We start from the raw sequence: 13,223 nt of genomic DNA on the forward strand, positions 1-13,223 counted from the left end.
GAAAGGTAGGTGAGTCAAGGATGAGCACATGGATAGGTGAAAAGATGGAGGTAGTTGGAAAGTTCCAATTAAAGATTCAAGACAGAGAGAAAGACAGGAAGCAGAAAGTCCAAAATGAATCCAAAGAACAGAAGCTGTAACCCAGAGGAATCCATTTAGAATTCAGTCATTGAGAAATCCAAACAGGCAGGCAACACTGGGGAGAGCCAACAGTAGAAAGAGAAGATTCAGTTACTGAAATCCAGAAGACCAAGGGTAGCAAGTTCAACTCTGAGAGAGATGAAATACAGACAAGGTCCTAATCACTACTGAACAAGAAAGAACCCATTCATGGAGAACGAGAATCCCATAGTCTAAAGAAAGCTGGTAGCAAGGTTGATTCACTGTTATTTTATAAATAAATTGCTGACAAAAGACTCTTGTATTTGCCCCCTGAGAACGTGTGGTCTTATGATCTGAGTAAGGATCAAATACCCAGAGATTCAGTGCACTCTGCTGTACAAGTTACAGAGTTATGAGGACAAGATGCCAGGAAGGTCACTGCAGATATTTTCATGCTTTCCCCCCCCGCCCCCGTGATTTTAAATGACTTGAGTTAAGCCAGAAGCATTGGAATTACATCTGCCAAGTGCTTACATACATGTGAATTCTGTTTTCCTTTTCTAGTTAATATATTTTCTCACCTCTGGGATTTTCTTACATCACCCTGGCAGTGCAATGCAGCTAAATTTCCATGTAGCCTTTGAACTCTGAAAGGCTTCCATTGAAGAGCCAATTTTACAGTTACTTGCAAAGTGACTATGGACAGCTACTTAAAAATCTCAAATTTTACTTTACTCACTCATCCCGTGGGTGTTCATAACATACACATCTTAAAATGTTGTGAGATTGAGATGATTGCATAATTCTTGGGAGTGTCTAGCAAATTGTAAAACACTAATGAAATGACAAGTATCATATAAGCTGATAAGTAACTGAGTAGTATTAAAATCTATAATTGTCCCATAAATCAAGACAAATTTTTTTCTTATGATGAGAAATTTTTTCATGCAGGGCTCAATACAAATTTGAGAATAAATTTAAAAAACTGCATATTTCAATTTTATTAACATAAAGATGGTTATATAGACATAATCTTGTTAGAACTTTTTTTTAATGAGTTGTATTACTGGTTTTTCTTTCCTAATGAAAATCCTTTCCTCTCATTTAAGCAGGTAGTTTTTATAATTTGTTTTACCTCTTGAGGGTTGTCCCAGAATTCCCTATGAGATAATAAATTTGCATTTTGCATGCATTTTGGAGTTCCTTTGCACCCTAACTCTTCAAACCCTTGCTAACCTCGCTATTGAGGATGCACCAAAGATGTCTTCATCTACCAGGAGACACAATGATCAATGTTTAATAAGGTCTTCAGTCTGCTGAGATTTTTTTTTTCAGTCTGCTGAGATTTGATCATTTTATAATGCCTAGTAAAATTTTGTGACCAAGAAGTGTGTCAGATAATAGGGCTAAAGGGCAATAAAAGTCTATTTCACATTTTACATCAACTAGTTAGAAAAGTTACCTGGTAACTGGAACGCACCAGGTATCCTAGGGTAGACTCAACTGCAAAGTCAGTTCTTCATCTTCAAAGATGGTGAGTCATATTGATTAAAACCATGGAGTCAGACAGCTCTGGTCTTGAGATGGGCTCTGCCACTACTATCACTGCTATGAGTTCGTAAACTGTATGAACTACTGTTTTCCAATCTTTAAATGGGAAACTAGCAAATTCTCTACCTCATTGGGTTGTTCAGATTAGTAGAGAAAAGCAAGCACCAGCACAAAGAAAGCTATCAGAAGTTAGTTGTGGCTGTTGTTATTGTTGAATGCACCAGGAAACATAGAGCTCTTTAATTCTGCTTTAGAATTTGCCTTCAATTAGATCTCAATTTGGAAATATAACCAGATTGTAGAACACAATCCAGTTGGGATGCTATAAATGTGAAACAAATGCAAAGCCTAAAACTGGCTAATTGCTTTTTGTGTATGGAAATGGAGGTTGTATTAGTTTCTTGTGGCTATTGTAACAAATTACCACAAACTTCATGATATAAAATGACAGGAAGTTGTTATCTCACAGTTCTGGAGGCCAGAAGTCCATTATAAGTTTCACTGGGCTGAAAGTGAAGTGTTGGTCAGGCTGAACTCTCTTGGAACCTCTAGGGGAGAATCATTCCTTGGTCCTTCCAGCTCCTGGTGGCTGCCAGCATTCCTTGGCTTGTGGCCACATCCCTCCAATCTCTGTCTCTGTGGTCACATTGCCTTCTCCTCTTCTTCAATCACTCTCTGTCCATCTCTTATAAGAATGCATTGATTTCAGTTAAACCCCACCTGGATAATTCAGGATAATCTCCCCATCTCAAAATCTCTAATCAAATGTTGGATAATTGAATTTAAATAAAAAAAAATTTTAGAAGAAATCGCCAAGAAGGGAATGATTTAAAAACATAAGGTACACCTATGAGATGTAATACTTCACAGTTCATAAAATGATGGCAATGCAACCTACTTAATAAAAGGATAAAAATGCTTATAATGTTAAGCAGATATGCGGTTTGGTAACTTCAGTGTAGAATGCAAACCACACATTATTCATAGCAAAGAGTGGAGAGGAACACCACAAATGATAATAATGGTCCCCCCACCCCTAAAAATTCTCTAATCACATCTGCAAAATCTTTTTCTTTCTCCCCCATATAAGGTGACACTCAGGTTTTAGGGATCAGGGCATGGTTATCATCTGAGGGCCATTCATCAGTCTACAACAGATCACCATGAAAATTTTCCTCATGTAACCATAACCAGAATCAAGATAAAAAATTTTTTTATAAATGTTGTATTTGTTTGAATTAGGTTAAACTGAAAATAATAAAAGCCTCAAGATTACAGTGGCTTAAACACAAAGGTTTTTATTTTTCTATCATTAAAATAAGTCTAAAAAATAAGTCTAACAGAAATCCACACACATATGTGAATCAGGCATTTTCTGTCTTCCTACTCTACAGTCTTTGGCATCCCAGCTCATAGACCAATGTGGTAGTTTAAAGCTTCCTTCAGCCCATCAACTTGATGCTCCAACTGGCACAAAACAAGGGAAGAAGAAATTAAGGGACTTTCTGAGGTACCTCACCAAATAACTATTTTTACGGGCTTCCCTTATTTGCAAAGGAGATTATCAGTGGGGCACAATGTCCAGTTTCTGACACCAAAAAGATTAAGAGAATACACATTGGTTAGACAGGTATCCAGTGCCAAACTAACCAGATAACTGTTCTAATTTGAACATCGTGGAAAAAGATTTATATTCTCTCTCAGGAGCTGTTTACATTAGAGGCAGTCATAATAAAACTTTTATTTTTTTTATGAAATGTGAAAATAGTGAAAGAATGTTGAGATATTATAATAGTAGTCATAATTACTATATCCCCACCACTATATTTAAAAACTAACATTTAGTCATATTTGGTTTACCACTTTATTCAACTATTCATCTTTTTATCTAATCTATTTAATATTTTCCACCAATTAAAAGATTGAAAGTAAGCTGCTGAGCAAGTCATGATAGTTTACCCTTAAATACTTCGACAAGTTTCTACTAAAAATAAGAATATTCTTTTGTATCACCTCAATACCATCACATCTAAGAAAATGAACAATAATTTCCTGATATTAGCTAACATAATGTTAATGCTTAAATTTCCTCTTTTCTCTAAAAAAAATCCTGTACTGCATTTATAAATTCATACAGTATATCTGTTGGATTTTTTTAGTCTTTTTTAATCCACAACAATTCCTCATTTCCCCCTGATATTGATTCCAATAGGCCAGTTGTCCTGTAAAATGTCTTATATTCTGGCATTGTCAGATTGTTCCCTTGTGGGGTATGTTAACTATTTTTTTCCTCTATCTTCTTTATATTGTAAACTATAAATTAGGTCTGAAGCCTTAATTTTTGCCTTTGGCAGAAAAAACTTGAAGATCCATGCTGTGTACTTCATTTTGCCTCATATCATGAGGCATATATTGTCAGGTTGTTTCAATATTAATGATTCTATGTCTAACAACTTTGGAAAGTATGTTGTCAGATCACTTCTTTGAGGTTTGTTTTTTGTATTGACTGTTAGCAAGTAACCTGATTTTTTGGCACCATGAGACTAGTAAGACTAATGTTTTCAGCATCCATTGCTTTCTGAAACAATGAATTCATTCAGGGACTTTAAAATGGTGTTTTTCTATCATATTCATTACACATATTAGTGGGTATTCTTCTGAAAAAGAACTTTGCCACCACAACTTGAGGATAAACAAGTAATCTTAAGAAGAGAGAGAGAGAAAGTTTAATTATTTCTCTTTTATTACTAATTTTCATAGAAAAGCATTAGTATAATAATCATTTCCACTGATGGTCAATGTGTGCATGTGTGTGTACTTCCTTCCCTGTTTGGTTTTAATTTTCACTATATTTTTTATTTATGCCATGTTTTAAGATCATCATTTTTCTTTGTTATGCTCAAATTATGCCAAATTTGGCCCATGAGTGCCCCTGAAAGCTAGCTCCTTTGTCTTCTTGATATGCCCCCACGTGGTTTTGAGCCCTCTCTGCTTTCCAGATGAGAAAGAAGTCCCAGGTTCATCCTCTAATTTCTTTGCTTGGAGTTAGCCAGGATGTAGACTCCACATCTTCTGGGATGCTGCTGTGCCTAGGCTTTTCCAGTACACAGTGCTAACAAATTTGTATGTCTTTTCTCTGACACTAAAACCTGTTTCAGTATTTAAATATTTACTTGTTTGTTTTCTTCTGTGAGATTCAAAAATTAATTCCAATTGCACAGTCAATAATATATTAACGATAAGCCTTGTGAGTGAAGTTGTTGTTTTTTGTTGAAGTTTTCATTTGGTCCCACCGAATGTGTCCTACAGAGATCTATGTTTATATTACTTGACTAATTCTTTTTTCAATGGTTATATTAGAAAGCTTATATATAGTTAAGATGAATTATTCAGTTTGTTTCCAAGTTTAAATTCTGCACCTTTTGCATTTCATTTTCCTTTTGGGGTGTATAAAGCATTTAAGTAGCTCAAAAAAGCATACTGAGAAAGTTTTGCTTTCACTTCTATTTTTTTTCTTCCATTTCAGTTTCCACCATCCCAAATTCTATAACTAATAAGTATTAGTTTCTGTTTATGTCTCCTGTGATATTTCTTGCTTAACATATCCTTATTTCCATTTCTTTCTTATATAAAAAGAAAATTGCTAGATACCTTTATCTTCATCCCGTCTTCTCTCTCGGAGAGCACTCCAAAATGGGGTACAGAAAACTGCCTTGATTTGTTTCCTTATGTGTGGGTTTATTTTTTAGGATGCCATAATATTCCATTGTTTTTATGTCCCATATTGTTAGATATCTGGATAGTTTTAAATACTTTTCTATTATAGTTACTGTGACAGTGACTAACCTTGTGCATATAGTATATATTTCTGGAGATGTATCTTCAGGAATGATTCCTAGAGGTGAGATTACTGGATCAAAGGACAAAAGTATATTTATTAGATATTGAAAAACTTTTAAACATTGGACTTGTACATTTTGTACTTCTACCAGAAATACATGAGAATGTATGTTTCTTTCTTTCTTTCTAACCTCTCCAGTAAAGAATACTGCCACACTTAAATTTTTGCCAAATTGTTGGTTGTGGCACATAGTGTTTTAGTAATGTTTTCATTTACATATGATTTTTTATGGGTTAAGTTAAACACCTTTTTTTATACATTTTAGGACCATTTGCTTTTTTTTTTTAATAGTGAGATGTATTTTCTTTTTTTCTGGAGATGTGTTTTGGATTATTGTTTGAAATATTCTGTTTAAGTGTTGTTTTTTTTTTCTTTTCAAAGAACCATGTAAATTGTGTATTAGCTAGTCATTGCCAATCTTCTATGTTAAACTATATTTAAATATCATTTTTACCTATTTCTTTGCTTTTATTTGTTTGGGGTTCTTTCTTCAATGTCCCATTTGGTAGAATACGCTTTCCCTTGGTTTCCTATTAAGCCATTATTTAAGATGATTTTGCCTTTTTCTTCCATTGTTTCTTCCTATAGTCAGCAATGATTTCAATCTTCCTTGTCTTTATCCATTTTTATTCAGCGTATTTGAATTCCTGAAGTGTGCTTTTTTTCATATCTGCAATTGCTTGCTTAATTCATGGTGGCTGCTTTTATCAATTTTGTTTTCTAAATCATGGGTCCTGTTACCTTGCTTCTCCACAGCAAGAATTGACAAAACTTTCTATTTTGATTTTTTGGCTCACCTACCATGTTTCCAAACAACGGAAGGGCTTGCTCTCTTCTCTTTTTTTACTACAGTCACCAGATTTTTTCAGCATCTGAGGAATTCTTTTTCCTCTTCATCCTCCCATAGCTTTCGTCACCTCAAGAGACCTGTCCCCCCTCCAGTTTTGCCCCCAGCTTCAGTGAGTTGCTGCCATGCATGAGATAATGTCAGTGCTCCTCATGATTTTTTCTCAGCTCTCATGACCTCACCCAGCCTCAGATCACTGCCTTGAAAACAGGAAGGTCTGGCATGACTGGAAGGGATTCCCCTGAGCTCAGCCTTGGGTATTGCTATGAGTGTGTCCTCACCCAAGGACCAGGGGACAAAAGTTCAGGTGAGTGGAAACTTACTCTCTGACTGGGGCCCTCTGTGTGCCAACCACACAAAGATATTGAAAATTTACAAGAAGGTTGGCTTGTTTCTCTTTATCCTCGTGGTACATTTACTCTTCTTTTTACCATTCTATTAGGAATGAAATCAGGTATGGGTCTTTCTCTCCTAGGATAAGCTTGTCTCCTTCTGGAATTTGGCTTATTTAGGCTTGTTGTGACCTCAGCTTATCTGATGAAATTTTAGAAGCTATAATTGATTTTTTTTATCTTATTGTGTTTTTTTTTTTTTTCTTTTGAGAGGGAGAGAGAGAGAGAGAATCTTAAGCAGGCTCCAAGCCCAGCACAGAGCCCAACACAGGACTTGATCTCACAACGCTGAGTTCAGGACCTGAGCTGAAATCAAGAGCCACCCCAGCACAGGGCTTATTGTTTTTTGTTGTTGTTTTTCTGATTGTTAGGGTAGGAGAAACAGTCTCATTCAACCTCTCATACTCTGTTTGAAAATTTAGAATTTGTTTTAAAGAATTAAATTTGCCCCCTACTGAAATACAGAATTAGTCTAGAATTACTAAAGTGATAATCTCTTATTTTGGTTGTGCTATTGGCCCACGATTTTGGCCAGGCTGCTTGGGTAGCAGGTGTCCTTATTCTGTCATTAATTCATGTAAGGACTCCTGGATCTACTTCATTGGCAATAAAAGATGAACTTCCTGGACACAGTAGGCCATTCGTGAGTTTAAAATTCAATATGATGATAATGAACCTAACAAGTGAAATTGACTTCTCTAATGAACCAAGTGTTAGATGGTATGAGTGACAGAGCATGTATCATTATCTCTTTTAGCAGTAATCATTCATTTGTTTGGTGCTTCCTCATTTATAAGTACTTTCATGTATGTTATTTCATTCCCTTTTCACAATATTCCTTTCAGGTACTAAATATCATTCCCAAATAACAGGTGAAGAAATCGATGCTTGCCCAGTCACTGAGATGGCCACTTAGTTATCCCTTTTAAGCATCTGATTTTAAAGACCTCATATTTTGCTCCTATTTCAGGCTCATCTGATATCTTAGCAAAGCAGAAAATACAGACCAAACAAATAAACAAAAATCTATGAAAACTAAGGGAACATGACAAAAACAAGGAAGCATATTAAAATGTAGAACATCTGCTTCATTTATCACAGTAGATATTTTCTTGAAAATGAGAGTATTTTAAGTATCAGTATTATATGAGATGCTTAAAAACTAATCCCTGTGAAAATCTAATCACTTGCATTCAACTGAAACTTAGAAGAGTTTACCATCTAGCCTCTTTTGAACATTAATTATAATTGTCTTTGCAGGTACAAGTAGTAGCCATTTCTAGGTTTAGAGTAAGACTCTCACCCATCTGACACCCAACAGTCTCTGGTTCTAATAAGATTATATTTTAACATCCGGTATGTACTTAAGACACTAAAATAATGTTTTGTTTGCTTATATTTTTTTGGAAAATCATCAAAATATTTGCTGATATTCATGGCTATCAGCCAGAGAATAAGATATTAATGACAGATAGAAAGAGCTCTGTGTTGTAAACAAAGAAGGATTCTGTTGAATGCCAGTTAAAGAGAAGCAAGACCAGTTAGGGGTGATGCATGAGAACATGCAAAAGATTTCACTCCACCATCCTCACTGAAAGGCACTAGAAAAAAAAAAAATCACTCTCAGGGGCTGCTAAGTGGGGTATCCCTGCAGTTAGGATCTTCTGAGTGCCTTCTTTGTGCTGGGCATATTAAAAGCCCCATCTCATTCCATGCTAGCATTTATTTCATAGATGAGACAAACTGAGACTCAAAGTAGGTTTAAAAAAAAATAAAATAAAACGTGTACAATGTTACATAGCTGATACCTGACATTCTGGGATTTGTAACTCAGATCTATTTGATGCAAGTCCCTTGGGGTTTCCCCCTAGATTAGGCAACCTCAGACATGAGCAATTTTAAAGAAAGCCTTCTATCTCTGTTTTACTGCGGGTGGTTTTCCTTATGGTCCTTGAGCTTAATCCTTGTCCTTGCTTTTGACTTAATTGCTTTTTAGATATAGGATTAACTCTCCTCAAGGAAAAGCAATTTAAACAGAACAACCCTTTGTTTATATTCAGACTCATATGTCTAGTAGAAGCAAAAAATAAGAGGTCATCTTTTCAAATGCTTTGGTTATACAGATGAAGAAAATAAGTTTGTCCAAGATCATAATTAGGAAAACAGCAGGCATGAACTCAGGTCTCCCATTTCCCAAACCTGCATGTTTCCCAATAAAGAAAACCATACAGTGATTTCTTACCTCAGTCTCTCCACTAATTATTTTTCATAACAATTTTGCAAGAAAACAAACTTTGGGTTTTCTTTCTTGACAAAGAAAACGGTAAGTTAACACCAGTTACATATATGAACACACATCCTTTAAGGAATTCACAGGGGCAAGTCTGTGATTTGAGCATGACAGTGTATTTGAAAGAACGTAGTGTTGACCTGGCCATTTAACCTGACCCAACTTCTCTCATTTTACCGTAGATAAAGATGATTAAATTCTTCCACGACACGTACAGACCGTCTACCCTTGGCCAGTCCTCATTCTTCTCTACCATGTTGCACTCTTTAGGACAACCACAACAATCTGTAACTGTCACTGACAGCGAACAGAAGGAAATAGTTACAATAAGTGATGTAAATTAGTCCTTCGTTCAGGGAAGCTTTCCCCCTACCCCATGGTCTTTGCCTTTAATATTTTTAATACATTCTCACCAGATTCCTTTGGGTGCCAAAGTAAATGTTAAATTTACTACATTAACCAGAATGGGGAAATAAACATTCTTTACTTGTATTCTCTCTAGTTTTGTTCATACTTCACCCCCCAAAACTGTGTCTCCACCCTATAAGCTCAATCACTGAGAGGGGCCGCAGCCCATGAGCCCACAGCAAAGCCTCCATGTCCTGGGCTGTCCTGCATGGACGCCGTTGGCAGGGCAAACATTTCTGGGATCCACAGGCTAAACCCAGAACTTTGCTTACCTAAATGGAGGACTTTAAAAATCCATTCTCAGAGAAATATACTCCTTTAGTCCAGATTAATATTTACTTTGGGTTATTTTTTTATTTCTATTTTTAGTTGGGCTGAGGAGTAAAAAAAAAATTACAGATTTTTGGAACAAAGGGAATTGAGAGCTCAGAAAACTCCACACTGCTGTATTTTATTTATTTATTTATTAGGATTTTATTTATTTATTTGAGAGAGGGAGGATGAGAGAGAGAGAGAACTTGAGAGGGGGGTGGGTCAGAGGGAGAAGCAGACTCCCCCCTGAGCAGGAAGCCTGATGCAAGACTCCATCCTCGGACTCCAGGATCATGACCTGAGCCGAAAGCAGTCGCTTAACCAACTGAACCACCCAGGCGCCCCCACACTGCTCTATTTTAAGTAAGGAATGGGAGGGACGCCTGGGTGGCTCAGTTGGTTAAACCGCTGCCTTCAGCTCGGGTCATGATCCCAGGGTCCTGGGATGGAGCCCTGCATCAGGCTCCCTGCTCATGCGGGAAGCCTGCTTCTCCCTCTGCCTGCTGCTCCCCCTGCTTGTGCTCTCTCCCCCTCTCTCTCTCTTGCTATCTCTCTCTGTGTGTCAAATAAATAAATAAAATCTTTAAAAAAAAATAAGGAATGGGGAAACCATTGCGACAACCAGTTGCATAATCAATGGCAAACCAAGAGCCACACCCATGGGTCCAAATAGTTTCCCACACTGCTTTCCCCCCAGGCACTTGTGGTATAAAAGTGGCTGCTAAGGACTTCACAAGGATGGATTCCTTTTATGAACTTTCAAAACCACATGGAAGATAAAACAAGGAAACCAAAAAATCAAATGGCAATCAATAAAGAAACAAGTGAGGAAGAAAGTGAATCGGTATATATGTATATATATATATATTTTTTTTTTCAAGTAAGGAAACACACTACTGGAGGCCTGTCTTAAGAGGGAAATAATACAAGAGAAAACATCAAGGATAACAAGTGTATTATTCTGAAGACAAAGGCAGGAAGGGTAGTGAGCCCACTGATACATTCCTGCAAAGGAGAGAATGCCACTGAGAAGGAACAGGTTATGCTACCCAAGCCAGATCATCCTGCCCCCAGTAAGTTTCTTGCCTGGAGGAAGTAATTACTGAATGAAAATATAAGCAGTCTGTTCTGAGTTAAGTAGTCTCAATTTTTTTTTCTTCTTAACATCTATCTCTTCCCAAACTTGATAGTGCAATCTTCAAGCAGAAAGTTTATGGCAGTCTTATACAATTCACAGCGCTCACCATAGCACAAGACTGTTGAATCACAGACCTGTACCTCTGAAACAAATAATACATTATATGTTAAAAAAAAAAAAAGAAGAAGAAGAAGATAGCAGGAAGGGAAAAATGAAGGAGGGGCAAGTGGAAGGGGAGATGAACCATGAGAGACTATGGACTCTGAGAAACAAACTGAGGGTTCTAGAGGGGAGGGGGTGGGGGGATGGGTTAGCCTGGTGATGGGTATTAAGGAGGGCACGTACTGCATGGAGGACTGGGTGTTATATGCAAACAATGAATCATGGAACACTACATCAAAAACTAATGATGCAATGTATGGTGATTAACATAACATAATAATAAAAAAAAGTTTGTGGCATTCTTCTCCACTTAAAATGATATCATTTAGGAAGACTAAGAATTCTAGAATCAAAATTGAAATGGACCTTCAGTGACATCCTGTCCAAACCCCTCCTTCTCTAAATGAATCCCTGAAAAGTAATAGATCAAATGAGAAAAAAATGAAAATAATATGTGAGCTAACTGGGCTGGTAGTTTTCAACTTGGGTAAATTAGACTGCTATGCCCTTAGATCCTGCACCAAACAAATTATTGCTGGAATTTAAAAGGATAGCATAAAGCATCACCCCATTTTTTGTACAATGTGTTCAGTGGTGGCATAAGCTTGCTGACTCATTTAATATATATATTAATTAAGTTGATCCTAGGGCAGGATAAATAAGAACACATTTCATAGGATGTTTGTATAAGATGAGAAGAGTTTAAATGCATTGTAATATTTATGGCCTCTCTTTCCTTCCAAAGCACAAAGTGCCTACATTCTTCTATTTCAGAGCTTTGTGGGGCCAAAGGCCTAACACTGTATTATTATTCTCATTTGCAGATGAGAATGTACCACAGAGAGGAAACATTTGAACCTGTTCTTTTCATATTTCTTTTTAAAATTTTTAATTATGTCTCTTTTAATCAATCTGTAGCTTTTGAACACAGGCTAATAAACTATAGATATTTAGAAAATGATGTTTGTGACAAACTGAGCTGGGATTGGACCTGAAAATATTTCTCCTGTGTTTTTAGCAGCTTACTTTTTTTTTTTCTTAATTTCACTTATGAGGTTGGGATTAAATAACAATCGGTTTCAAAAGATTAGACAGACAGGCAGGTGAACCCATACAGACATAAGTACATATATAAAATGCAAACAAATGCAAACACATACACACATACCCCTCCACTATAGGTTGCTGTGATAGTTAAATCCATGTGTCAACTCTCTATGCTACTGTGCTCAACTGTTTGGTCAGACACCAGCCTAGATATTGCTGTGCAGATTTTTTTTTTTTTAAACAAGATTAACATTTAAGTCAGTAGACTTTTGAATAAAGCAGATTTTCCTCCATAATGTGAGTTGTCTTCATCCAATCAGTTGAAGGCCATAAGAGAAAATTCTGAGGTCCCTCACAGAGGAAGGAATTCTGTCTCCAGACTGCCTTCAGACTCAAGAATATAACATCATCTCCGGCAAGAATTTTCAGCCTGCTGTCCTACCGTGCAGATTATAGACTTGCTAGCCTCCACAATTACGTGAGCCAATTCCTTAAAACAAATCTCTCCCACCCTTCTCATTCTCTCTCTCTAAATATGTGTGTGTGTGTGTGTAAGTGTGTGAGTCCTCTGACTAACACAGTTCCCAGTTTATTTAACCAAATACCGAGAATTTAGCAGATAAAGTGGCTTTAAAATGCAGGAGTAAAGTGATCTCCTCCCACATACAATGCCCATTAAACCTCGGCTCTAGTCCATCAGGTTCTGCCCAATGCTTCCAGTGCAAATATCTACTCAAATGCTTGCTTAGCTTGACATGCACACCCTTATCCTATCTAGCCTCCAAGAAATTCTGAAATCACAATGAGGGGCACCTGGGTGACTCAGTCGGTTAAGCGTCTGACTCTTGATGATGGCTCGGGTCATAATCTCAGAATCCCGAGATCAAGCTCTGTGTAGGGGAGTCTGTAGGGAGTCTGCTTGAGATTCTCTCCCTCTCCCTTTGCCCCTCCCCTTGTTTGGGCTCTCTTTCTCTAAAATAAATAAAATCTTGAAAGAAAGAAAGAAAGAAAGAAAGAAAGAAAGAAAGAAAGAGAGAGAGAAAGAGAGAGAGAAAGAGAGAGAGAAAGAGAGA

At 36.8% G+C, this 13,223-nt stretch overlaps 1 protein-coding gene across 4 annotated transcripts in view; it reads left to right on the forward strand.

Annotated features, from left to right (window-relative positions):
• LRRC4C (leucine rich repeat containing 4C) overlaps positions 1–13,223 on the forward strand; it is a 1,189,131-nt gene that overhangs the window by 849,559 nt on the left and 326,349 nt on the right. The gene's annotated exons all lie outside the window — the stretch shown is intronic.

The sequence above is a fragment of the Callorhinus ursinus genome, unplaced genomic scaffold (genome assembly GCF_003265705.2).
Source record: "Callorhinus ursinus isolate GAN/ISIS: 27379988/994484 unplaced genomic scaffold, GSC_fseal_2.0 scaffold21, whole genome shotgun sequence".
Classification (NCBI taxonomy): Eukaryota; Metazoa; Chordata; class Mammalia; order Carnivora; family Otariidae; genus Callorhinus; species Callorhinus ursinus.